At 39.6% G+C, this 27,786-nt stretch overlaps 1 long non-coding RNA gene across 2 annotated transcripts in view; it reads right to left on the reverse strand.

Moving 5' to 3' along the window:
* Positions 1-25,540, reverse strand: part of Gm1976 (predicted gene 1976) — a 74,858-nt gene extending 49,318 nt beyond the window's left edge. For both annotated transcript variants that reach the window (NR_045964.1, NR_045963.1), the window contains exons 1-3: positions 25,433-25,540; positions 11,077-11,137; positions 9,636-9,685 (exon numbers count right to left, since the gene is read on the reverse strand). This is a non-coding gene — a long non-coding RNA (predicted gene 1976). The remainder of the gene's footprint in view (positions 1-9,635; positions 9,686-11,076; positions 11,138-25,432) is intronic.
* Between the last annotated feature and the right edge of the window lie 2,246 nt (positions 25,541-27,786).

A 27,786-nucleotide genomic window follows, 5' to 3' on the forward strand; every position in this document is an offset into this window, starting at 1 on the left:
GAAAAAGACTAGGTAACTAAAATGGTTGGATTACATAAGGAAGGGCAGGTGGGAGAAGGACAGACCAACCCCTGGGCTAGAGGGAGAATAGGTCAGACTGGTATACCTTTTTAATAGATAGGAACTGACAACTGTCAAGAAGAACCAGAGAGCAAGGTCTGCTTTGAATTGTTAAATAGGCACCTCAGCTCTTTGTCCTAGTGTTTGAGACTTAACAGTAGAAAAAATGAGAAAGTTGAGATGATTTAATTTTAATCCCCAAAATTATTTTAAACGTTTAAAGAGGCTTTATTTTTGGTATTGTTCATGGTCTAGACATATGTATTAGAGGACACCAAATATTATCCATACCTTTTCTCTCAAGTTGTGCATTTTCAGACCAAAAAAAAAAAAAAAAAAAAAGCAACATTCTGTGTTATAAGCACTCACACCAGTTTGTCCAGATCTTGTGTGTTGTTTTGAAAGGATAATATAAACCCCAATTGTCTCCATTTTGAGGACCAGGCCTGATTTCCAAAAAGACTGTAAGATACCAGCTTCAAGAATAGACCATAAGTCCTAGAAACTAGGACATATGACACCAGTTCTGAAGCAGACCATAAAATCCAGCCAGCACAAGATCATAAAATCCTCTCCCAAAGAACAGCCTGGGGATAACCACAAAAATGGAGAAATATCTTATCTCAGAATGGACTATAAGGCTCTACGACCCCCTAGAACCCACCAATGCAATTTTAGAATACCTAATCCTTCTAGAGTGTCTCCTGGTTCCCTATAAGAAGGCTTGCATGCCTTTATCTGGGGTCATCATTCTAGAGAATGATTAAGTCCTTGAATGCTGGTTGTTTCTGCAGAATAAACATTCTTCATTTTTGCATACTATCTAAGTCTGGGGACGTCCTTCAGCAATTTTCCAGACCATTACATTTGGTTCTTTGGCAGGGAAATAAAGAGGTCCCCCTTGACTTGATAGTAGAGAGGATTTTGTTATTGTTATTTTTTAGAGCAATTGACTCTTCTAGCAATGGATAAGTCAGGGTGTGCCTGAGTTTGCTGTGTGTATCTTGGCTATGTCAAGTTCTGAGTAGTCTTTTGTCTTGTTCAGTGTGGGGTAATTTCTTTTCTTTTGTCTTCACAACCTGGAGGCCAATGGAAGTAGGTCAGACAAGCTGGTAATTTCCTTCTGGCCTGGGAGCTTGGAGGATGCTGTCCAGCTCCCTTCAGTTGCATACAGAGAGCTCCATTCCAACACAAATTCTGATGGAAGCTAACAGGTTCTTCCCAGCTGGCGGAGCCCGCTCCAGGAATAGGCTGCTGTCTCTGGACTCCTTTCCTTTGGAGTCAGAGAACGCCAGTCCAACACAGGCTTTGGTGAAGACTGGCAAAACCTTCCTGATTGGCAGAGCCCATTTTTTGGGATAGGCTGCCATCAGCTTCCTTTTGATTTCTTTTCTGGATGCCCCCGTAGGCTTGTTTTCATGTTTCCATCTTTGCATTTTACTTCTTTTTATTTTCTTGAGAACTACCATGGAACAGACCACTAGCTACACCCCACTGGAGCTAGTCCAGTCACACTTCAAGGACTTCAAACACCTGATGGGGAATTTGGGCTTGACAGTATTGTTGGGGAGACTGACTGTTTTTTTGCAGGAAAGAATGTCCAGATTTCAAAGTGGGATGCCCAGGAGGACACACTTCCCACCTCCCTACTATCTACTTGGTTCAAAGTATTGTGTATGTAAATCCTGGGCACCCGACCAGGTTCCATACATCATGGTCTGGCAATATCTGGTAGAGAGCCCCCCTACTAGCTAAAGCCTTTCCTACCACCTACCCCAATGATCTTACAGTTCAAGTTGATGGAATTGTCAAAGAATCTTAAGCCAGCTGTTCCATCAGCTCCTGAGGAAAATTCCTTTCTAGTCCCTTATCACTCTATCCTGGTCCACACCCATCCCTTGCAAAAGGCAGATGCTGATCCAGGCCCTGGGGAAGAGGGAGGGAAGATAGCTAGCCCTCCTCACACAGGATCCCACATACCAAAGCAGACAGATTCCACCACACTGGCACTGCCCTTGTGGGCAACTGCCCCCCTCCCCCAACAGTGGGCAGGGCAGACAATACAGGACACACATCCCCTTTTCCACTAGTGATCTATATAAGTGGAATATGCAGAATCCCAAGTTCAAAGAAACCTGATTCCCTCATAGATACATATTAGACTCTGAATTACTTTTAAAGTGTTTACTACTCCTAGACCAGAATATGTTATTCATAGTGGACAGTGTCCTTACTCATATAAGAATAACGAATATGTGCTTTTAAATATTACATATATATATATGAATATACAGACATAAACAGTTTAATAATTTAAAAGATATTCATAATCACTACAGCCTTATTTAAAAAACAGTATAATAATTTAAAGATCCAGCATGGAGCTTCTTTCCTATCTTCTAAATTAGAATACAACTATCTTCATGCCTTCAGATACCTTGGATAAAGTAATCACAGCAGGACTTTTAAAATAATACTAATTCTTTATTTATATTTTAAAAAAAAAAAAGGACATGGCTGACCAGTATTTTTAAAAGGGGGAAGAGATATAACTATTTATGTAATGTGAAATTGTCTCCATACATAATGAGTAAAGCATTTTTATTGCAACTGATTCTAGGATATACAGGTCTCATAAGAAACACCTTGTCAATATTCTGTATGTAAAACCCAATAATTTCACTGGCACCTTTGGTTGAACTATGATAATTTTGAAATGTGGTGCCATTGAAAACTTAGAAAGAGGGGATAAACATTGCTTATTTCTCTCCCCGGAATATTCTTACAATAGATTGCGGATTTATTTGTTAAACATATTGTATCTTATGGTATTAACAAATATAAAATGTTAGAATGATGTAAACATTGAAATAGTTTTAACAAAGTAGGATTTATATATAGATTATGAAGGAACTTTCCAACTTGAGAAAAAAACCTACAAATCTTTGGAGGTTCTGAAGGAATAAGTGAGGTATTTAAGGGACTTAGAGTATGAGACTTGAAGGAAATCCATATGGGATTAAAGTCTCTGTCCTCAGACAAACATTAATGACAAACTGGCAGTAATCTAAGCCTAATTCTACACTGTGTCCAGTCATCATTGAGAAGAGTCAACAGATAAAAGGATTAGGGTTAGGTTAGGTCTAGGGTTAGGGTTGCTGTTAGGGATTAGGATTAGGATTAGCATTAGTGGTTAGGGTTAGGGGTTAAAGAATAGCTCAGTGGGTAATAACACTGACTGCTCTAACGAAGGTCCTGAGTTCAATCCCAGTAACCACATGGTGGCTCACAACCATCTGTAATGAGATATGACACCCTCTTCTGGTGTGTCTGAAGACAGCTACAGTGTACTTAGATATAAGTTATAATAAATAGATAATTAGATAATAAGGGTTAGGGGTTAGGAATAGGCTCAAACACATTCACTTTTGTGTGGCAAATTTTGTAAAGTGTTTGAAAGTGGTGTAAAAGCAGTGATGGGGATCATCTTTTAGCAATACTTGATCAGAATATTTTTACCTTTCTGATACCACCATTGACCCCAGCATGATTCTGGGAAATTCAATTCCAGGTGCAACTGGAGTTTCTAGTTGTAGAAGTTTTCTAGGTGTGTATGGTATTGGCTGGGTGGACAGGGCAAGTTCTACTTGCTGTGTTGCAAACCCTGTGTCAAAAAGCAGACATTAGATTAATCCTCAACTTGGTTTTGTGTATTCTTCAGTAAGGCTGGTGTTGCCTGAAACCACAAGGGTGCCTGAAGGGCTTCAGAGCCCTTGCCTACCTTTCTGATCACCTCTGTTCCCAAAGAGAGCTCTAGAACATGAGGCCTCTGCTTGAAAGATAGATTAGTAGGAACTGGAGAGTCAGAAATATAGAGTTTAGGAGTCACTTTTAATTATTTTTGTAGGAGTTGTAAAGTCTGTGTTTAGTTAATTTCTATACATGTACAGTCAAACATAACATTGGTCAAGTACATGTTCTTTCTGTTGGATTTTTCTTAATTCTTTGGATGAAAACATGTTTTTTTTTAAGATTTATTTATTTATTATATGTAAGCAAACCTTTAATTGGGGCTGGCTTACAGTTTCAGAGGTTTAGTCTATTTTCATCATAGCAGGAAGCATGGCAACATGCAGGCAGACAAGGAGTTGAGAGTTCTGCATTTTGATCTAAAGGCATCCAGGAAGAGACTGTCTTTCAGGGGGCTACCAGGAGGGTCTGTAAGTACATTGTAGCTGTCTTCAGACACTCCAGAAGAGGGAGTCAGATCTCGTTACGGATGGTTGTGAGCCACCATGTGGTTGCTAGGATTTGAACTCTGGACCTTCGGAAGAGCAGTCGGGTGCTCTTACCCACTGAGCCATCTCACCAGCCCAGCATGTTTATTTTTAGGGTTAATATTTTTTAGTCCTTGCCTTCATTCTTTCTCAAATATTGTACACATTCTTGATTGTTGTACCTTTGTGGTAAGAACAAAAATCACATTGTATCAAAGTGTGTATCATTCCTTAGTAATCTCACTGAAAATTTTATTGAGTTATTTCACATGCCATATAGATTTGATATCAGCTCTCCTTTTATAAATTCTTATGAATTTTCTTTGGATTTTATTGAATGTGTGCTGCAAATTGAGCATAGCAAGCATCCTTTTTTGGGAGGGAATACATCATTTTAATAGTTTTTATGGTAGTATAAAAAGGTAAAAGACATTATTCTACATAATTACTTATTTATCAAACTACAGTAAGTGTATAAAACTGAAAATGATTTTTAAAAAAGTGTACAGAGCCATAGAAAAGGGAGCTTAGGATAGAATTTGGTAGCACAAAACATGTTGTTTTCATCACATAAATACCACCAAATATGATTTAATTGAAAAGACAAAAATTGAAAATTAAATGTGGTTTAGAATTGAACAATGAATCTGAATGTCACATGTAACTGCTTATTATCATACAAAAACAATTTTTTATGGCAGACATTGGGATTCTCTACAGATATCAACTAAAATTAGTGCAACAGTGTTGTGTGGTTATACTTGAGGTAAAATGGCATGTAAATAGTGTACATATCTGATGCATTTGAACATATTATCTACATCCATATAACATCATTACCTACCAAAAAAAAAAAACAGAACCATGTTCTCTGTTCATTCTTATTCTCCTATGATTATATGTGAGTACAGTATACAGAGTTCTCATAAAATGACACAATTGCTAGGAATCCCAGAAATGGCCTCCATATATTTTCCATGCATTTGGAATTAACTTAAAGAAGTATCAGAATTCTAATGCTTGTTGTAGTTAGATTCATGGTGGCCTAAATTATAAAATAACCTAACTTCTCATTAGTAGATAACAAGCTGGGCGCCTCAGGAAGACACTGAGCTGAATGAAGAAAGATGATAGCAATGGATGACAGGTGACTCATCTTCATTTTATTCTGATCAAATAACCAGTCTTACTTAGATGGTGGCCCTTTCATTTTTGCTTTGGAGAACAAATTTAGACATTTAACATTTTGATGTATCACATTGTATATGTTTCACATAAAATTAATGGAGCAATGCTGTATAACATTACATACGTATTTCTATTTTTTATATAGTTGTTTAAACCTCAGTTTTCCTTAAAGAGAAGCTAGACAACTCCTTTGGAATTAAACGAGCAGGAAACTGTAATTCACAATCCAAAGTCGTGAGAACTAATACAAGAAAGTGACCTGGGCTTGTTTCCTGAATGTTACAGATTTTACATTGCTGAGAGCAAAACTTCTGATTTAACAGATGTAGACAGTTCCTAAGAATGAGCTTGTCATAAACTCCTGTGTGATGCTCACCGTCTAAACAGACAGAATGATAACTATCTGTCAAACTCATTCCTTCTTAACCATAGTAAGAAGCTTAACCATAGTGAATACAATCAAAAGGTTTATCTCCAGTACATATTCTTTCATGATGATGAAGCCTACAGAATTGTGCAAAGGCTTCACCATATACTCACAGGGTTTCTGTCTTAGCATTTCCATTGCTAGGAATAGACATCATGGCCAAGGCAACTCTCATAAAAGCAAACCTTTAACTGGGGCTGGCTTACAGTTTCAGAGGTTTAGTCTATTTTCATCATAGCAGGAAGCATGGCAACATGCAGGCAGACAAGGAGTTGAGAGTTCTGCATTTTGATCTAAAGGCATCCAGGAAGAGACTGTCTTTCAGGGGGCTACCAGGAGGGTCTGTTCTGCACTGAGTAGAGCTTCAAAGCCTACCACCAGACTGATCCACTTCCTCCAACAAGGTCACACTTCTGAATAGAGCTACTCCCTGTGACAAACATATTTAAACTCCCACATTCCACTACCTGGCCCCTATAAGCTTGTTGGAGTACAGGAATATATGGGGACCATACTTAAACATAGCATAATGAAAACTACATGAGGTCCAACTTTAAAAGTCCCCATCATCTATACCAGTCTCAAAAATGTTAAAAGTTCAAAGTTCAAAGTCTCTTCTGAGATTCATCCAATCATGTAACTAATCCCCTAAAAAAGAAAATCAAGAGCTAGGCATGGTGGCGCACACCTTTAATCCTAGCACTCGGGAGGCAGAGGCAGGCGGATTTCTGAGTTTGAGGCCAGCCTGGTCTACAGAGTGAGTTCCAGGACAGCCAGGGCTACAGAGAAACCCTGTCTCAAAAAAACAAAAAAAAAAACAAACAAACAAAAAAAAACAACAAAAAAAAGAAAATCAAAAAACATATAGTTCCAACTACACAAGATATACTTCACCATTCCTAAATGATATTGTGAGGAAATACTGGACCAAAACAAGACCAAAAGCCAGCTGGGAAATCTCCAAATTCTACATCTCCATATCTTATGTTAAAGCATTCTTCAGATCTACAAGTCCTTTCTGCTTTGTTCACTGCAGTACAATTTTTTCTCTTTGGCTGGTTTTATTCCTTGAAAGCAGTTTTCCTGAGCAGGACTCCACAGTTCTGGCATCACAAAGATCTTGGGGTCTCTGAGGCAATCTCAGTGTTACAGTTTCTTGTTCCAGGGTCTAGGATCCACACATGATCTTCTGCGTTCCTCCAAAGAGATCGGGCCACTTCTCCAGCTCTGCCCTCTGTATCACTCTAAGCTCTGGTTGACTCCACTCTACTTCTGCTGCTGTTCGTCCTGCTCATCCCATGGGACTGGCATCTTCAAAATGCTGGGTTCTTCTGTTGCAACTAGGCTTCACTGATAGCCTCATTTATGCTCCCTTCATGGTGCCAAGCCTCTGCAGGACACCTTCATGCCTTCAAAACCAGTACCACCTGGGTGATTCTTACATGTGACCAAGTTCAGCTGCAACACAAGGTACAATGTGGCTATCTCTGGAACACAGCTTCTTTGTCCTCTCAGAAAACACTTCCTAGAAGATTTCATCTCAGTGATGCTGGTCTCTTCTTCATCACTTCTAATCTCTTAGCTACAGCTAACAAGCATCAATTTTTCCAGTAGCCCCTTCTATTTTTGCTTCTAAAGCCAGAGCCACATGGACAAAGCTGCTGGGTTCTGCTGCTTGCTGGGCCTGGGACATGGCCCCTTCTATTACATTATCACCAGTTTTCTCTTCTCCAACTCCTTTACTGCCTCAGCTTGGCTGTCCTGAACTCAGAGATCTGGAGGCTCTGTATCCACAGGCCTAGACCTAAGCTTTTCTTCATCTGCAACTTGTTCTGTATCAGGATGGACTTGAACTCAGATGCTTGATGCTCATCTCCTAGGGTTTAAAGGCATGTACCACCATGCCTGGACCTATGCTTTCCATTTTATATCTTATATTGAAAACCAAGAGTAGCAATCACAATCCATTCCTTGTCAATTTTAAACATACTTGTATCTCCTTATGTCAATATGTAAACAATAACCAGGTTTCTTTCCTCTGTGTTCTTTTATGTTGCTGTAGATGACTGTGACTTTTAAATGCTTTACCACATTGATTACATTCATAAGGTTTCTGTCCAGTATATGTTCTTTTATGTCTTTGGAGATTAGTCTTACATCCAAAGTCTTTACAACATTGATTGCATTCTAATGTTTCTTTCTAAAATGTGTTCTTTTATGATATTGGAGACTAGTGTGATGTGCAAAGGCTTTACCACATTGATTACATTGATAAGGTTTCTCTCTAGTATGTATTCTTTTATGTATTTGAAGACTATAGTGTGCTGCAAAGGCTTTACCACATTGATTACACTCATAAGGTTTCTCTCCAGTATGTGTTCTTTTATGATATTGAAGACTACTATTTTGTGAAAAGGCTTTATCACAGTGATTACACTGATAAGGTTTCTCTCCAGTATGTATTCTTTTATGCTTTTGGAGATTATACTGAACTGCAAAGGCTTTACCACACTGATTACACTCATGAGGTTTCTCTCCAGTATGGGTTCTTTTATGGTTTTGGAGTTGACTAGGTCTTGCAAAAGCTTTACCACATTGAGTGCATACATAAGGTTTCTCTCCAGTATGCTTTATTTTATGATATTGGAGACTAGTGTGATGTGCAAAGGCTTTACCACATTGATTACATTGATAAGGTTTCTCTCCAGTATGTATTCTTTTATGATATTGGAGACTATACTGAAATGCAAAGGTTTTACCACATTGATTACATTCATAACATTTTTCTCCAGTATGTGTTCTTTTATGATGTTGGAGACTATACTGAACTGCAAAGGCCTTACCACATTGATTACATTCATAAGGTTTCTCTCCAGTATGTGTTCTTTTATGATACTGGAGATTACTGTGATATGCAAAGGCTCTACCACACTGATTACATTCATAAGGTTTCTCTCCAGAATGTGTTCTTTTATGTGTTTGGAGTTGACTGGGTCTTACAAAAGCTTTACCACATTGATTACATTCACAAGTTTTCTCTCCAGTATGTGTTCTTTTATGATATTGGAGACTACTCTTTTGTGAAAAGGCTTTACCACATTGATTACATTCATAGGGTTTCTCTCCAGAATGTGTTCTTTTATGTGTTTGGAGTTGACTGGGTCTTACAAAAGCTTTACCACATTGATTACATTCACAAGTTTTCTCTCCAGTATGTGTTCTTTTATGATATTGGAGACTACTCTGTCGTGAAAAGGTTTTACCACATTGATTACATTCATAGGGTTTCTCTCCAGAATGTGTTCTTTTATGTGTTTGGAGTTGACTGGGTCTTACAAAAGCTTTACCACATTGATTACATTCACAAGTTTTCTCTCCAGTATGTGTTCTTTTATGATATTGGAGACTACTCTGTCGTGAAAAGGTTTTACCACATTGATTACATTCATAGGGTTTCTCTCCAGAATGTGTTCTTTTATGTGTTTGGAGTTGACTGGGTCTTACAAAAGCTTTACCACATTGATTACATTCATAAGTTTTCTCTCCAGTATGTGTTCTTTTATGATATTGGAGATTACTCTGTCGTGAAAAGGCTTTACCACATTGATTACATTCATAAGGTTTCTGTCCGGTATGTGTTCTCTTATGTATTTGGAGATGATTGTAACATGCAAAGGCTTTACCACATTGATTACGTTCATAGGGTTTCTCTCCAATATGACTTCTTTCATGCCTGCAACGATAATTGGCACATGTGAAAGTTTTACCATATTCAAACATTTTAACAGTCTATATGAATTTTATAATTTGGTCTAATGGTAAAGATGAATCAGATATTAAGGTTTTATCACTTTGTTTATATTCATGGTGTTCCCCCTCATTATGGGTTGTTTTACACCTTTGAAGATATCCATCATGGTAAGAACATTTATTACATGACTCACATTTATAACATCCTTTTTGTATATGAGATTTTTATATGATGTATTTTGCATGTCTGAAGATCAATGGAACAAGTCAAAGCTTTACCACACTGACTGCATTTATAATTTTTCATATAGTATGAGTCAAACCACATTTGTAAAGTGAACCAGGACAAAGAGAATAATTGCCAAACACCTAGTATCTTAGGGATTTTCTGCAGTTTGACTTTGGGGATTGTCCCTGTAAACTCAGAAAACCAAGTAACTGCAAACTTGTATCATATTCAGATAGTCTACCAAAGGCAGAATACTACATATCTTTTCATTGTTCTGAGATAGAAACAGGGGAATTGCTTCTTTCAATTTTCCTATGTTCACAAGGCTTTTATCCATTGTGACACATGATATATGTATTAAAAGAAGAATAACAAATGAAAAGTTTCCACACTGCATTCACATAGTTTGACATTTTGCTCATCATAAACATGTGGAATATGGATTAAAGTTTCTCCATGAAACATTCTTGACTCTCATAAATTGCCCTCTCAGTAAACTTAGCAAAGTCACTACAAGTATATGAGCATCACCAACTTTACCATGGACTATTTGCTTATTAGAAGATTTTGGATGGGAGTTGGAAAGATGGCTCAGTGGTTAAGAGCAGAGGTCCTGAGTTTGACTCCCAGCAACCACATGGTTGCTCACAACCATCTGTAATGGAATCTGATGCCCTCTTTTGGTGTGTCTGAAAACAGCTTCAGTGTACTCTTATACATAAAATAAATAGTTCTTAAAAACAAAAAACAAAACAAACAAACAAAAAGGGTATGTGAAGTGAGATATGGGGCATGCACTCTTTTAAAAAATAGGTTTTGGAGCTATAACCTATTCAATGTATATACCTTTTGCAATATCTAAGTGTTATGAGACTGAATGATTGGTAGTTCTACAGCATAGCTCTAATGCAGCTACAAATCAAATAAAGATATTGGTTAAGTTACTGTACCCTTATCTTTTTTCTTGAATGCCTTGTAAACACAAATCAGGTAACTGACATTGAGGTACATGGTTCTGTGAAAATATAATAATCATAGCTACACTTAAAGGACTGATGTTTTGCACTCTTGTTTTTCTTTAGAGCTTCTAAGAAATACTAAAATTTCCTTAGTTGTATTTATATCAGCTTGCACAAGAAAATTACCTTTCATGTCTTCTAGAATTTTGACAATGTTCTTCAATATGATGGTCTTCCCAATTGTAGCCTAAAATGCAATACCAGAAAATGAATGACATAGTATTGGAAATTAGACAAAATTCAAGTTACAGTGAATTTTCACAGTACTGTGAAAGCTGTGAACATTCCGTGAACCTGATTTACTCAGCTCATTCTTCCTCATTTTCAATTGAAATAACATAAGATCAATAACAAAAAAAATTTGTTCCCTTATTTTGAAAAGCAAAAGAAAATTCACAGTCTTACCTATAGCAGTGATGTTCTGGTAGGTCTCCAACATCACCTCTTCATAGAGACTTTTCTGGGAAGAATCCAGCAAATCCCACTCTTCCCCAGTGAAGTTCACATGCACATCATCATAAGTCACTGCATCCTAAAATATCCCATACATGTATACAACACAAAGCATGATACTAACATCACTGTAAAATAAATATATGCTTCCTTGACAATATATTCACATAATTCTAGTGCTTCCTCCACTTATTTCCTGACACAGAAGTTATAATCTAATCAGCAAGCTATTTTAGAAGGAAACTGAATTATGTGTTCACCTGTGTCACTTCTGAACCCTTTGAATAGGATATAGCCTTGCAAGACAAATTACAATTGATAGAGGGTGAAGGAGAGAGGCAAACAGATCAACATTATTAAGCACACATCAGAGAAATTGGATGAACAATCACAAAGTACAAAAGTGATGGGCAAGCTGGGTATGTTTGCTCATGGCTTTAGTCCCAGAGGCACAGGCAGGTGTATATCATTGAGTTCCATGCCAGCCTGGGCTACGAGTTCCAGGACAGCAAGAGGTGCGTATTAAGACCCTCATTCCCCTGCAAAATGCAATCAAGCCAACAAAAAAACATAGAAAGAATTCAGAGATCTTTATTGAAGTTCCTACAAAAAATTACACATTCACTACAGTTCTGTAGTCATCTGGCAAAAACCTGAAGTGGCCCAGTTTAAACTGAAACATAAATAAATTTTTAAAAAAGAGAATGCATGTTTAAACAGTTACAAATGGACAGATGAAAATACTAGTAATATAAGTGTTGATTATAAATGAGCATCATAGGGCAAGGGAGATGGCTCAGCAGTGGAAAGCTCTTACTGATCTTCCATATAAAGGGGTCAATTGCCAGTATTTACATGAGGACCCACAACTGCTCATTACTTCAAGTTTAAGTGTTCCGAGGCACAACATGTTCATCTGACAACAGTAAAGATGAGACACACATGATATTCATATTCATGCACACTGGCAAAAAACCTCATACTCTTTGGGAAAATTCAACAGGTAGGAAAAATGTCACACACCTACAATCCAATGACTCTTAAGCCTTGGGTAGTATTGATGTCATGAACACATGCCATCCTAAGAACTAGAATATAGTCTGTATATTCTTTGCCAAACATCAACATTCAAGATGTGGATGAAGATCTGCACAACAGCATACGCTTGCATGTACAAAAACCTATATTCCAAGCACATAAGCTAATAATATAAAAACAAAATCAGGCAAGCATGTTGGTCCACATCTAATCCCCTTCAGAAGAGGAAAGGCTACACGGAGAAACCTTGTTTTGAAAAACAAAAACAGCCGGGCATGGTGGCGCACGCCTTTAATCCCAGCACTCGGGAGGCAGAGGCAGGTGGATTTCTGAGTTCGCGGCCAGCCTGGTCTACAAAGTGAGTTCCAGAACAGCCAGGGCTACACAGAGAAACCCTGTCTCGAAAAACCAAAACCAAAACCAACAACAAAAAAAATTAAATAAGTCCTTTAAAAAAAAAAAAAGGAATAAAATTAAAAATAAAAAAGAAACTGCCAGGCTTGCAAAATGGCTTAGTATTGAATAGCAAATGCTTCTACAGTATCTTATGTGATTTAGGGACAGAGTCCAAATGGTGAATGTATAAGAGCATGAGAAGAAAGCTGAATGATCAGTTTCAGCCACGACACAGTAGCCACAAAGAACAAAATTTGTCCTATCTAAAAGAAATGCAGGGGCAAAGATGGAGCAGAGACTGAGGGAACAGCTAATGATAACTCACCCAACTTGAGACCCACCTTATGGGCAAGCACCAATCAATCATTGACATTAAAGATACTTTGTTTTGCTTGCAGACAGGACCTTAGCATAATTGTCCTCTAAGAGGCTCCACCCAGCAGCTGACTGAAACAGATGTAGAGATCCATAGCCAAATATTGAATGGACCTTGGGGACTCTTCTGAAAGTGTGCAGGGCAGGACTGAAGACCCTGAGCAGGATAGGAACTCAACAGGAAGAGCAACAGACACAATTAACCTGAATCCCCTAACCCTTGGGGAGTCTCAGAGGCTGAGCCACCAACCAAAGGCTGGACTAAGGTTCCTGGCACATATGTAGCAGATGAACAGCTCAGACTTCATGTGGGTCTCCCAAGAACTGGAGTAGAGGCTGTCCCTAAAGCTCTTGACTATCTTTGGAAACTGTTCCCTTAAGGACACTGTCATGTCTGGCCTTAGTGGGAAAGAATGCACCTAACCCAACAGACACTTAATGCACCATGATTGGGGGACATGCAGGAGAATCCACAGCCACTCAAAGGAGAAACAGAGGGGATTGGGGACAGGGGCTCTATGAGGGGGGTGACCTGGAGTGGGAACAGTGATCAGGAAGATAATGAACATATAAATTATTGGAGAAACAAAACATAAAAAAGAAAGAAATTTGTTGAGTCTACAGACAAATCCTATCCCCTAATTAAAAAAAAAAAAAATCTGGAAAGGGTCCTCCTAAAAGTCTCTATAAGCTCACCAAAGAAAGCCACGAAGGACAGACAAGTATTCAAAGATATCAACTTATCTAGGAACATTTTGTTTCAATCAACTACATTCTGACCCTGGGCACTATAGGTTCATATTCACCCTGTGATGAAAATGTATTCGGAGTAACTTCAATGATCCTAATAGTCTGTAGAAGCTCCTACACTGTTCAAATGTTCAAAGTCTCTTCTGACACTCAGGGAAATTTCTTTTTTTTTTCTTTTTTTTTTTTTTTTTTTTGTCACAAATTCTGTCTTGTTTTATTATTATTTCTTTTTTAATTTTTTATTAGGTATTTTCCTCGTTTACATTTCCAATGCTATCCCAAAAGTCCCCCATTCCCACACCCCCACTCCCCTACCCACCCACTCCCCCTTTTTGGCCCTGGTGTTCTCCTGTACTAGGGCATATAAAGTTTGCAAGTCCAATGGGCCTCTCTTTCCAATGATGGCCGACTAGGCCATCTTTTGATACATATGCAGCTAGAGACAAGAGCTCCGCGGTACTGGTTAGTTCATATTGTTGTTCCACCTATAGGGTTGCAGTTCCCTTTAGCTCCTTGGGTACTTTCTCTAGCTCTTCCATTGGGGGCCCTGTGATCCATCCAATAGCTGACTGTGAGCATCCACTTCTGTGTTTGCTAGGCCCCGGCATAGTAGGTAAATTTCTTGATCGCCACTTCTTTTAAAATCAGAACACAAGTTATATCTTTCCAACATACAATGGCACAGAATACCCCTTCTCATTCCAATAGATAGGCATGTGCACATAGGGAGGGGAAATTGGACCAAGGCAAGAAACATAGCAGGGCAAACACCAAATCATATTCCTTTGTTTGAGATACATTGGACTTCACTTTCTAAGGGCTTAGATGGACCAATTCCTGTAACTTCTCATTAATCTCTCAGTTTGGGTAATTTCTTTCCCTGTGTGCATCTCTGCATGACAGTTTTCTCAATGCCTTAGGTATCTCAACATTTTTGTTCACAAAATGCAACTCAATCTTCATCCTCACTTCAATACAATGAACTCTCACAGAATCTTCACTGGGGCTCTGACTCTGCCAAAAGATGGTTAGAATACTGCTGAACTGAAACCATAGAGGAAGTGTTCATAACTTTGAATTTTTCATCGTTCAGTTTCCAGAACCAGCACAATATGTGTGATTCTGTCATGTTTGGCTTCTAAGTTGATCGACTCTACCATGCTTGGACCACAGTTGGGAGGTTTTATTTCAAGTTCCTTCCAGTGACTAGGAATCACTTTGTCTACTCCTTCCATTAATTCAAGCTGAACAGGAGGGAGTGTTACCCTTAGGGCACCTTCTTAGTCGTATACCAACAAAGGCATGTGCTTTACTATGTTCACAGCAGTTCTATTCATAATAGCTGGAAACTGGAAACAACCCAGATGTCCCTCAACAGAACAGTGGATACAGAAAATGTGGTTCACTTAAAAAAAAAAATGGAATAATATTCAGCTATTAAAAACAAGGACATCATGAAACTTGTAAGCACAAGAACAGAACTAAAAAATATCATCCTGAGTGAAGTATTCCAGACCCAAAAGGACATGCATATATGTACTCACTCACAAGTAACTATTAACCATAAAGTACGGGTTATCCATGCTACATTCCAGACCCAAAAAAGCTAACCCAAGTGAGCATGGTTGAATCTCCTTCAGAAGGCAAAATAAAACAGTTATAGGAGGCAGACAGGGAGAGGGAACTTGGTGGGAAGCAGGATTAGAAATGGGAAGGGGAAACAGTCAGGAACAGTTGTGGTGAGAGACAGGAGAGAGGGCCATAGAACCAGGAAATCTGCAGCTGGCGTTGGGGGGGGGGGATGTAGGGGCATCTTTAGCATGTGAAGGAGACCATGGATAAAAGGCACCCAGGAGTCTATGGGGGTGACATGAGCTGAGATGCATAGCAGTGGGATGTGGAATGTGAAGAGGCCACTTCCTGCAGCCAGGATTGACAGCCAGTGGAGATTTAAGGACACCACTTGAACCATAAAACTTTCTACACAAAATTTGTCCTGTAACAAGAAATGCAGGCACAGGGGCTGGAGAGATGGCTCAGCGGTTAAGAACACTGACTGCTCTTCCCAAAGTCCTGAGTTTAAAATCCCAGCAACCACATGGTGGCTCACAACCACCCATAATGAGATCTGATGCCCTCTTCTGGGGTGTCTGAAAATAGCTACAGTGTACTTACATATAATAAATAAATCAAAAAGGAAAGGAAAGGAAAGGAAAGGAAAGGAAAGGAAAGGAAAGGAAAGGAAAGGAAAGGAAAGGAAAGGAAAAAAGAAATGCAAGCACAAAGATGGAGCAGACACTAAGGGAAGAGTCAACCTATACCTTTCACAACTTGAAACTCATCCCATGGGCAAACATTAATCCCTGATATTATTCAGAATACTTTTATACATGTAGTCAGGAGCCTACACAGCAGCTGACTGAAACAGATGCAGAGATTCACAAAGATTGGACACCACAGACACATAAAACACTCCATGAAATTTACAAGAAAATAGATTCAAATAGAAAAAAAAAAATCACCCTAAGCGAGGGAAACAAGACCCAGAAAAACAAATATGGTATGCATTGATTTAAAAATGGATATCAATTGTTAGGAAAATAATAATCAAGCTACAGTCCACAGACCTGGAGAGGATAGGTAAAGAGGAGGGCTACAGGAGATAAGAATGGATCTCCCTGGAAAGGGAACTAGAATAGGTTCTGTGGGCGGACTAAAGATGAACAGGGACAGAGAGGGAGTCCAGTGCAGGGAGAACAACTAGAATTATGGGGCACTTGCGAGTTAGTATAGAAACCTAGTGTACTGGTAGCTTCCTAGAATCTATGAGGGTGACCTTATAGTAATGGAGATACAGAAACTGGCCATCTTTTGTGGCCAGGCAGGGCTTCAGTAGGAGAACTGGGTTATATTCAGTTGAAGTGTTGGCAGAGAAGGTACCATGGGGATCCCTAAACAACACTGAATACAAACAGGTTTGGAAGTTTGGAGACTGCCCTCCAGTTTTCTAGTCTCTTTGGGATGAAAAGGCACTCTATAGGCTACAGAAAGAGAATCCTGGACACCAACCCACCTACAAAACCCTCCATGTAAAAATCTGTCCTGCCTGCAGGATGTGCAGGGGCACGGTACAAACTCTTTGGAGTCAGGAACGAATGGTTGCTTTAACTTGAAGCCCATACCAGGAGAGGAAAGTCAAGTCTTACACAACCTGGATGGCCAAAAATTTCACACAGACTAAAATGACAAACATGGGGTATGTCTGCTGGTATGTTATGGCTGTTAGCTTTGTGTTTGTGTGGGAATCCTAACAGTGAGAACAGATGTAGCTCTGACTCCCTCAACTGCTCTTGAAACTCTTTTCTTCCTATTGAGTTGCCTTTTCCAGACTCAGTATGAGGTCTATTGTCTTTTCTTTTGTATCCTGTTTGGTCTTTTTTTGGCTGTCTACTCTTGGAGGTTTGTTCTTTTCTGAAGAGGAAATGGAGCAGGGAGAGTGGATCTGGGGAAGAGGGAAGGTAGGCTCAACTTATGAGGATTAGAGGGACGAAAAACAGTGGTCAGAAGAGTTTATTCCAATTTAAAAACATTAATTCAAATTTTCCTAATTGTAAATGCAAAGGAGAGAAGCAATAATGAACATAGAGAAGCAAAATAGGGAAGACCGGAAAGGAATGACTTTGACAGATACAGTTCTCATTCTGTCTCTTTAGAAGGTGAGCATCACACAGGAGTTTATGACAAGCTCATTCTTGGGCGCTGTCTACATCTGTTAAATCAGAAGTTTTGCTCTCAGCAATGTGAGATCTGTATCACACAGGAAACAAGCCCAGGTCACTTTCTTGTGTTAGTTCTCACGAATTTGGACTATAGAATTACAGAGTTTCCTGCTCATTTCATTCCAAAAGAGTAGCCTCGCTTCTCTTTAAGGAAACTAATGTTTAAACAAATATTTTAAAAAATTGAACTACATATGTAATGTCATACAGTATTTCTTCATTAATTTTATATTATATTAAACATATATAAACTGATATATAAAAATGCTAAATGTCTAAACACATTCTCCAAAGCAAGAATCAAAGTGTCACCACCTCAGTTTAGCTTTTTGATCATAAAAAAAAAGTTGAGACACTTGTCAAAGACATTTTTATTTAACTATAACTTACTGTCATTCTTTAAATTCAAAAAAGTCTGTTTCTTAATGCCATTTTTACTTTTTCATGCAATATGATTCATTAGCAGAAAGCTCCCACACCATCCAAATAAAGCAACTTTCTGCATTTTAATGTATCCTATAATAGCACACTTGCTTATCATCTTTGAAACAACTCTTGCTACAAAAAATTCACATACCAACCAAAAAAAATGTTGAAACAACCCTCTGAAGGTGATTTTTTTCAGCTAGATTTTGTGTTCTTTCTGCCATTCATTTTCTATTGTTACCAGTAGTGTAGACAAGATGGCTGAAACTCTCATGCTCATCTGCCAAATGAGAGTGCATTAAAGATTAAAATCAGATGGGAGAAAGAATTGGGCAGATTGACAGTGCCTAAGTAATGGATATAGCACTGACTATGAGAGTATAATCCTTTATAAGTGTATAATCCTTTAACCATTGCTATCGTCTTCATTCATTCACCTCAGTGTCCTCCTGAGGCACCCAGCTTGTCATCTACTAATGAGAAGTTAGGTTATTTTATAATTTAGGCCACCATGAATCTAAATGCAACAAGCAGGAGAAGTCTGATACTTCTTTAAATTAATTTCAAGTGCCTGGAAAATATGATGAGGAGATTTCTGGGATCCATTGCAATTCTGTCATTTTATGAGAACTTTGTATACTGTACTCACATATAAACATGGGATAATAAGAATGCATAGTGAACATGGTTTCCTGGTTGTTTGTGGTAGCTAATGATGTTATATGAATGTAAATCTGTGCAATTTTACCTCAAGTATATCACATATCCACCTACCTAACACCATGCATACCTTTCCTAGGTATGCATACCTCTGCATCTCAGAAACTCCTTTTGTACCCTGAAATTGAATTTCCTTGAATCATGCCAAGGTACATAGTGTTAGTGGAAAGGTAAAAAGATTCTGATCAAGTATTACCAAAGGATGATCCCCATCACCTCCTTTATACCACTTTCAAAACTATTTATAAAAGTTGTCACACAAAAATGAATGAGAAATTAATTCAAAACTCCTAGAAACTAGACTTTCAATTTTCCAATCTGTCTTCTACTGTACACCAAAAGCAATGCTTGTGTGTGCACACTGGAAAGTGATATTATAAGCACCAGGTCTTTCCACTACCAGGACTTCAGTGTCTTCCTGTCACATCTCATCTCATCCCATCCCCCTTTTCACCCACTCATCCAGGAAATACACACTCAGGTAAGGTAAGAGGCCACAGGCCTCTGCCCAAGCCACCACATGGACCAACTGAACCACAGTCCCACCCACAGGCCATCTCAGTTCAAGCAGATAAGACTCAGCAAACATGCTCTTCCTGGTCTGGAGTGCCCCCCATACTCATCATGACATGGCTCATGGTCTCCCTCACTGCTCTCTACACCTACATCAGGACAATCCTTGAAAGAACCTGAAAGCTACCTCCCACTGGTGCTCCTGATTGCTAGGCCTGCCCAAAGTCCCTCATTAGCTTAGACAACCAAGCTAGGCCTCAGGACAGAGAGATCTACTAGGGGATCAGAAATCAAATGACTCAGACAGCTGAGGCCTTCCTAGTTCTGCCCTTCCACCCTAGGGACAGACAAAGCCCTACTCTGGGAAATCTGAATTTTAGTAGAACTTTCCAGTCTCCCAGAGGACTTCCTGTTACTCTCCCAAGACACAGGGTCCTTTGTATGTACATTCCATTACATATTCAATATCCAGTGGAGCCATCTCTACACCTCATAGCTGGGAAGTCCTAGAGCCAAACTTCTGTCAAATCAAACAGTAACAACAATTAAAGCAAAATGTGGCCATTAATTTGAAAGCAAGAAGTAGTCAATGGGAGGAGAGTGAAAAGAAAGGAAAAGGAAAAGACATGGCTTCTCCTAGTTATGGTGTAGGAGAAATTTTATTATTGATAAAAGGGAGAGTATAGCAAGACATGGGGACATCTGGGAAATTTCAGAGTGGGGATGACCCAAGCTAAGCAAGCAGAGAAAAGAGGGTACAGGGTAGAGGGTGAACCAGATCAAGAGGTCAGTGTTTTAGACAAGGGACTGAGGAATACATTTTACATATCAAAGCAGACCTGGCCTCCAGGTTTTCCCAGCACCCGTCAGTCCCTATCTGGCATAACCTGCCCCCAATTTTGAACTTTCCAGCCCAGAGGTTGGGCTGCCTTCTCTCAGAGGCTCTTTCCTATATGATCCAGACATTGTGGTCTCCTCTTGCTCTTTCCCTTCCCTTCTCTCTGTGCACACACAACCTAATGTCTTTCTTTTCCCTCTCAGGCCACCCCTCCCAAAGTGACTTCCCCAATAAACCTACATTTAATCTAATCTAATCTAATCTAATCTAATCTAATCTGGATTCAACTGGCTTATTTCAAAGGCAGAGAAATAACCTAACATCCTTGAAGAAATAACCTATCAGTCAGGAGGGTAAATTATAGATAAAAAAAGACTAGCTAACAAAATGGTTGGGTTACATAAGGAAGGGCAGCTGAGAGACAGACAGACCAACCCCTGGCCTAGAGGGCAGTTCTACCAGGCACACCTTGTAACAGGAAGGAACTGAGGAATGTCAGAGAAAACTGACAGTCACATCTGCTTTGATCTGTTAGATAGGCACCTCAGTCATTTGTCCCAGGGTTTGAGACTTAGCAGTAGAAAAAAATGAGAAGGTTCAAATGATTAATTATAATTCTCAAAAATTATTTAAAATATTTGAACAGGCTTTATGGTCCAATATTGTTCAGAGACTAGACATATGTATTAGAGCACACCAAATATTATTCATACCTTTTCTCTCAGGTTGTGCACTTTCAGACAAAAATATAACAATCTTTTTTTTTTAAGATTTATTTATTTATTATATGTAAGTACACTGTAGCTGTCTTCAGACACTCCAGAAGAGGGAGTCAGATCTTGTTACGGATGGTTGTGAGCCACCATGTGGATACTGGGATTTGAACTCCAGACCTTCAGAAGAGCAGTCGGTGCTCTTACCAAATGAGCCATCTCACCAGCCCTAACAATCTTGATATGCACAGTGACACCAGTTTATACAGATCTTCTGTGTTGGTTGAACTAGTATAACTACAGAAATTTGGCTTCTAGGAATAAATTCAGTTCCATATCCATATTCTTGAAGTTCCCAAAATGGCCAGTTTTTACTTTTACTGATCATTTAAAATTGATTACCTGAGTACTCAGTGCTAAAGCCAACTACTGTCAAAACAGGAAAACTCCCACTTTCTTTCCTCCACACCCTTTCTGTGCTGTGACTTCACCAGCTTTAAAGCTGGTCGATGAATTCAATTGTTACACGGGTCCCTCTTTATCTATAATTCTCACAAAAAAGCCATGGAGGATAGAGGACTATCATTCACTAATGCCTTTTCCTTTACACTGAGCAATAGGGCCCAGCCTGAAAGGTGTATGACTCTCCTGAAGGCACAGTGCAGCAGATCAGGATTAGGTCTTCAAAGCAAATCTTAACTACATATAATGACCAAAGTCTCAGCTACAGAATACACTGCTCTAAACAGAAACAAAGCCTCTGAGCAAAAGGAATGAAATTCTTAATGATGAGGAAACTTTGGAGAATAGAAACAAACAAGAGATTATAGCTGTGATACTTAAAGAAAATGAAATTCAAAAAGTAATACCAACAATTAACTTTTTAAATATATTTGAAAAAACACATAGGTATACTAACTTTGAAAAAGAGCAGACATACCTGGTAGAGAGAATGGCACTAATAAGACAGTGTGTGACCTTGTCCCTATGTGCAATGTTACTGCTGACAAACACAGCACAGCCAATGGTTTATGTCTCAAATTTCTGAGCTGACTTAACTGTATCAGAGAGCATTCCACATACCTCCACAGGACAACATTGGTAATTCAATATTCACTGGCTCAAGTTAACATACCCAAATTATTCACCCCTGCAATCTGCTCTGTTTTTTTCACATACATGAATACATGCTAGGAAATTACACAATCACTCATCCTGCTTGTATCAGATCTTTCTTCATAATGGTGCCCCCTGCAGCTGACTCCCTTAAACTTTAATCTGTGATGTAGCTATTGCCTATCCTATTTCACTGTGCAGTACACACAGTTCCTCATGTTCTGGTCTGAAGGCAGAAGCCATGCTTCACATGAACATCCTTTTCCTGTTGCTGCAATGGGCAGTTCACTACATGACTCCAATGGGTGATTTTAAAACTCTCTTGGGGTACAGCCTTTTAACTAAAGAATTTAGGAAATTTAATCAAGAGGCAAGCAAGGTCATTTCCATGGGGAGCAACAGACTGGCAGCAAGGTGACCTGAGTCAACAAAGCTTTTTTTGGAAACATCTTTCTAAAAGGCTGAAGATACAGTTGTCTTAGACTTAACATGCCTTCCCAGGGAGAAATCACTCTATACAAAATTAAAAATTACTTTTAAAAAAATCTCTATAATGACAGCACAAACTCAGCTCTGTCTAATGCTCTTCTAGGATCAGGCTTCATGTTATAGTTTGGACAGTTTAAATAGGGACAGGAGACTGCAAGTCTAGCCAATGAGGTAGATGGGAGATTTTTTATAGCAAAGATATTCCAGAAAATATTTCTTAAGTACACTAGTGCCCTAATACAAAGGTTGATTCTTTAGTGACAGGGGACTAAGTCCAAGGTCCCAGAGGATGAAAAAGCCAAAAAGTAGAAGGTAGAATGTATAAAAGTGTGCTGAAGAGATGGCTTTGCGGTTAAGAGTGCCAACTGCTCTCCCAGAGGTCCTGAGTTCAATTCCCAGCAACCACATGGTGGCTCACAACTATCTGTAATGGGATCTAATGCCCTCTTCTGGTGTGTCTGAAGAGAGCAATCATTCATATATGTATATATATGTCTTTAAAAAAGAAAAAAAGAATGAATAAAAGTTGTGATAGGAAGGTCTTGCAGAAGCCATGTCTTGTGCTAAGTAAAGCTCTTAAGAATAGCATCCTGTATACTACTTACAGAGGGAAGATGGAAATAAATGGGAGACTTCTAAGAAGCTGCACAAGGTTACTCCTTATCTCAAGAACATTATTCCTGGGCAGTGGTGGTGCAGGCCTTTAATCCCAGTACTTGGGAGGCAGAGGCAGGCGAATTTCTGAGTTCAAGGCCAGCCTGGTCTACAGAGTGAGTTCCAGGACAGCCATGGCTACACAGAAACCCTGTCTCAAAAAACAAGAAAAACAAGGAAAAAAAAAAAAAAAAAGAACATTACTGACCAAGCCTACAGTGGCCTTACTACTAATAACCACAGCCCCACATGGCAGAAAGAGTTGGGTTCTGAGGATATAAATTGTCATGAAGGCCTTGGCCCCAGACCATTACGAGCTTTCCCAAGGATATTCCTGGCTTTAGAAAAGGAGCTCTATTTTATTCTCAATACATTGTAGCCATAGCAAAAGCTCCCAAGGGCTAGGCCCCAGTCCATTATTGGCTCTGCCAAGTATGTTCCTGGGTTTGAGAAGGAGTTATGTCATTCTTTATTCATGAGGGCTTTAGGGAAAGACTTACTTGATAAGGCTAACCCTCCATACAACAGTGTTTCTCTCTCTCTCTCTCTCTCTCTCTCTCAATTTCTTTTTAATTGTTTTATTTATTTACATTCCAAACATTGCACACTATCTGATCCCCCCTCTCAGGATGCTTTACCTATTCCCCCTTCCCTTTGCCTTTGAGACCATGCTCAATCACCCCATCTCCACTCCTCTCATCCACTCACCCACCACCGCCTCACCTTCCCCATTCTCCTTCCCTGGGGCATCATGTCTCTACAAGATTAGGTGTATAGTCTCCCACTCAGTACAGGCAATGCAGTCCTCTGCTACATTTGTTCCTGGGACCATGGGCCAGCCCATGTATGCTCTTTGGTTGATGGCTTAGTCTTTGTGAGCCACGAGGGATCTGGGTTACTTGATTCCCCTAACTCTTCCATAGGGGTCCCTGAGTGGAGTTATTGGTTGGCTGTAAGTATCTGCATCTGTCTCAGTTGCTGATAGAGCCTCTCAGAGGACAGCCATGCTCGGCTCCTGTCTGCAAGCACATAGGTGTTTTTCCTTCTCAAATGGATGTCAACCAGTGTAGTCTTTCCCGTGTGGCAGAACTATGCTTTTCTCAATTAGAAAATGGGGATTTCAGGCACACCAGTCCTTAATGTTGGTTGTGACTCTAATGACGGATTGAGCAGTTTGTTACAGACCTGCTTTTTGCTATGAGCATGTACCAAGTGGCTGGTTGTACATCACAGTTGTCTCCTTTGTTATGGTTTGGAGCCAGATGTTTAGACAAACCTGGTGAGCAAACATGTGAATCCTAGCATCCTAGTCTCTAACCGGCCTGCTTAGCATACTAATCTGTGAGGTGTTTTTGACGCAGTCCTCCATCAGCTAAATGCTACTTACTGTCACTATTTCCTAAGCTTGGTAAGTCCTTTACATCATCAATTCTACTCTTCTACATCTCAGCTTAATATGGGAGTGCTACCCAACACATGCGATGCTTTTTAACAGCTCTACAAAATTAACTACAAATGGATCTTACACCTAATAGATAAATGGTAAGGGCAAAACTTATAGAAGATTCAAGAGAAACTAGGACTCTCCAAGTTTGGCATCCTGCCTGTGATATTTCTACAAGCAAGCCCCTAGTCCAAATGTTTTGAGCAGATTCCGCCCTGATACTGATGTTATTCAGAGTTCACCGCCTGTTTTAGCAAGTGAGGAGCATCACAAAGGACCGCACAGGTGGCCACATCTGGTTATATCTGGCTGATGCTTTCCATCCAGCCCCAGAGAGGACCCACCACCTCAGCTCGCACTGCTCAGCCACCTGCCCCTACCCATTATAGACAGTAACCCTGCGCTTACCATGTTTCAAAAACGGAGCTTACTTGAGGTCCCCTCAAAGCACCCAACAGCAGCGCTCAAAGCAGGATATTTAGAATCATTCAAGCCCGCACAGCCAAAACAAACTTCCAGCAAGGCATCGGAAGAACTCATGCAGGGGAGCCTTGATTGGCCAGTGAGCCTTACCCCTCCTCTAGGTTAAAGTGTGTTTCCCGTCCCGGGTCAGACCTTTTACAGATCCCGGAGTGGTTTGCATTCCGGTAGCATTTGTGCCTGTCCACCAAAAGCCTCATCTATCTCTCGTCCCATGCAGCCCTGGAGGAGGACCCACCGTTGCAGCTCCGGCCATCCGCCTGCTCCTCCCCTTTGTGGACAGTGATCTCACACTCACCATGTCTCAACTTCGGAGCTTGCTTGAGGTCCCTTCACAGCACGCAAGCAGGACGAAAAGAACCATTCAAGCCTGCACAGCCGAAACAAACGTGCAGCAAGCCACCCGGAAGAACCCTCCTCATTGTCTGACTGGCAGGTCCGCCCGGGGACCTTGATTGGCCAGTGAGTCTTACCCCGCCTCAAGGTTAAATAGAGCTTCCAGTTCTGGGTCAGACCTTTTCCAGATCTCAGGTCTGACTTGCACTCCAGTAGCATTTGTGCCTATCCTCCAAGCCGTGGGAGAGGACACACCATTTCAGCTCAGGCTCTTCAGCCGCCTGCTCTTCCCCTTTGTGGGCAGTGGTCCTGCACTCACCATGACCTCCTTCGTAGCTTGCTTGAGCTTTCTTCACAGCACTTCCCCTTCTTCAAGGTGGATAGCCTGTTACTGAACTTGGAGTGGAGGTATCAATCTGGCCCACCGGTGGAAGGATGCCCAGGATATTAACATTAAAGAGGATTTTAGGAAACAAGAGTTTTGTTTTGTGGCTTCATGCTGGGCTCAGGAAAACTGCAGCTCCTTTTCACCAAAAAGGTATGAAACAACCTTGGGAAAAAAACAGGAAACAGATGACAAACTGTAGAGCACTATTGTTAGCCAGCACATCTTCCTCAATGGCAAGGTGGAGAAAAACCACAGTTGTCTTAGTACAGAAAAATGACCTCATCTCATAGGATGAATTTCTCTATGTATGTAGAAAGGGGATTTAACAGAATGACTCACAGACAGTGGTCCTCCTAGTCCAATAATGGCTGAGCAGATTCATTGCCAAGGGAAACTAGAAAAATCAAGGACTTGTTCAGTTCACGTTGCTTGATATCTCAGCGGATCTTGAGTACTTCCCAGAATTCTGAAGAAATAAGTATTACTAATGCCAGTTTCAAAACAAAACAAAACAAATGAATGAATGAATAAACAAAACACCTTGCTAAAAAATGTAGGGAAGGAAGAAGACAATTTGAAAGAACCTCCCTGTTTAATATCCAGTAAAGCCTCATTAAAAACAAATAAATCAATACAAAGGCTGAAAGATCAAGCACAGGTCTTGTGTCTTCTAAATTAAACAACAACCATCTTCATACCTTCAGCTTCATTGAATTAAAATAACCACAGCAGGACTTTTTAAATGTTACTAAATCTAAAAACAAAAAAAAAAAAAAACCACCCAGGACATGTCTGGTCAGTACTTTTTTTTTTTTTAATTAGGTATTTTCCTCATTTACATTTTCAATGCTATCCCAAAGGTCCCCCATACCCACCCCCCCAATCCCCTACCCACCCACTCCCCCTTTTTGGCCCTGGCGTTCCCCTGTACTGGGGTGGCCAGTACTTTTAAAAGGTAGAAGGGGGATAACTACTTATGAGAAGTTGTCTCCATACATACTGAGTAAGGCATTTTTTTTAAGATTTATTTTTTTATGTCTATGAATACACTGTTGCTGTCTTCAGACACACCAGAAGAGGGTGTTGGATTTTATTACAGATGGTTTCGAGCCACTCTGTGCTTACTGGGAATTGAACTCAGGTGCTCTGGAAGAGCAGTCCGTGCTCTTAACCGCTGAGCCATCTCTCCAGCCCGAGTAAGGCATTTTAATGTGACTGATTGTAGGATATCCACAGTCTCATAAGAAACACCTTGTCAATTTTGTAAAAGTAAACCAAATAATTTCACTGGCATCTTTGGTTGAACTATGATAATTTTGAAATGTGGTGCCATTGAGAAGTTAGAAAGAGGGGATAAACATTGCTTATTCCCCACCCCTAAATAAATGTTCTCATAGTAGATTATGAATTTATTTGTTAAACGTATTGTGTTATGGTATTAACAAATATAAAATGTTAGAATGATCGAAAGACAGAAATAGTTTTAATAAAGAAGGATTTATGTATAGATTAGGATGGAAATTTCAAAAAATAAAACAAAACAAAACAAAACCCTACAAAGCCATTGGAAGTTCTAAAGGAATAAGTGAGGTATTTAAGGCACTTAGAGTATGACACATGGGAAATACAAATGGGATTAAAGTCTCTGTCTTCAGATCAACATTTATGACAAACTGCCTGTAATCTAAGTCTAATTCTATCCTCTGTCCAGTCTACATTGAGGAGAGTCAAAATATAGGGATGAGTCCCTCAAAGCTTCAAAAGGAAGTCACAGTCAGTCCAAGCAAGGGTATCGAGTAATGTTCACTAAGAGGGAAAATAGTACAAAGAAAAGCTTGAAGATACAAAGATTATTTAGAAGCCTAAGTGATAACTTAGGCATGAAATTTCAATAGGCCTAACAGAACATAAACTGAAATTGATTTTCC

Source organism: Mus musculus, chromosome 17 (genome assembly GCF_000001635.26).
Source record: "Mus musculus strain C57BL/6J chromosome 17, GRCm38.p6 C57BL/6J".
In the NCBI taxonomy this organism is placed as follows: Eukaryota; Metazoa; Chordata; class Mammalia; order Rodentia; family Muridae; genus Mus; species Mus musculus.